Below are 1,004 nucleotides of genomic sequence, written 5' to 3'. Positions count from 1 at the left end.
GGGTGGCAGGTTCAAACCCAGCCCTGGCCAAACTGCAATAAAAAAATAGCTGGGTGTTGTGGCGGGTGACTGTTGTCCCAACTACTTGGGAGGCTGAAGCAAGAGAATCACTTAAGCCCAAGAGTTGGAGCTGCTGTGATGCCATGGCATTCTACTGAGGGCAACAAAATGAGACTATGTCTCAAAAGAAAGAAAGAAAAAGAAAAAGAAACAAATGATAGGAGAATTGGGAGGAAATGCACCTTTTTTTGCAGATAACCTGTTTTCCTCCCAGGATAATCTAAGAAAACCTACAGATAAATTATTAAAACTAAGATAGGGTTTCGTAAAATTCCTAGATATATAAATCAGCAAGTTTACACCAGACATAAGCAATCAGAAAATATTATGAAATATTTTAATTCACAAAAGTACAAAACCACCGGTCACATATGAATCAATCTAGGAAAAATTTCTCTGGGGGAAAAAAAATTATAAGATGTTATTGAGAGATAAAAGAAGATCTGAGTAGATGTTGTTATATTTATGTGTGGAATAAATATTAAAGTTATTATCAAGGATCTCCAAATCAGTTAATAAATCAAATCAATTCTAAATGAAATAATAACTGGGAATCATAAAAGCTGATCCTGCTATTTATATGGAGATCAAAAGGCTCAGAACAATCAAGATAATTTTTTTTTTAAATCAAGATAATTTTGAACAAAAGCAAGGACTTGGGTCTATTAAATAGCAATGGTTATTCCTACGACAAAGTAATTAGGAATGGGGTATGGTGCAGGAACATAAAAATAGAACAAGAGAATATACTAGACAGATCAGAAACAGACTTATGGGTGTAAATTTTGATATATTATGAAGGTTGTCTTAAAAAACGAGGAACGGAATTAAGCCACAAAAATGTTCTAGATAGTTACCTAGTCTATGAAAAGTATATAAAATTGAATCTACTCCTTATATAATTCGTAAGAATTATTTCCAGTTGAAGTGAACAGTAGGGATTT

The sequence above is a fragment of the Otolemur garnettii genome, unplaced genomic scaffold (assembly GCF_000181295.1).
Source record: "Otolemur garnettii isolate 467f Iridium unplaced genomic scaffold, OtoGar3 scaffold00108, whole genome shotgun sequence".
Classification (NCBI taxonomy): Eukaryota; Metazoa; Chordata; class Mammalia; order Primates; family Galagidae; genus Otolemur; species Otolemur garnettii.
This window is presented reverse-complemented; position numbering follows the sequence as displayed.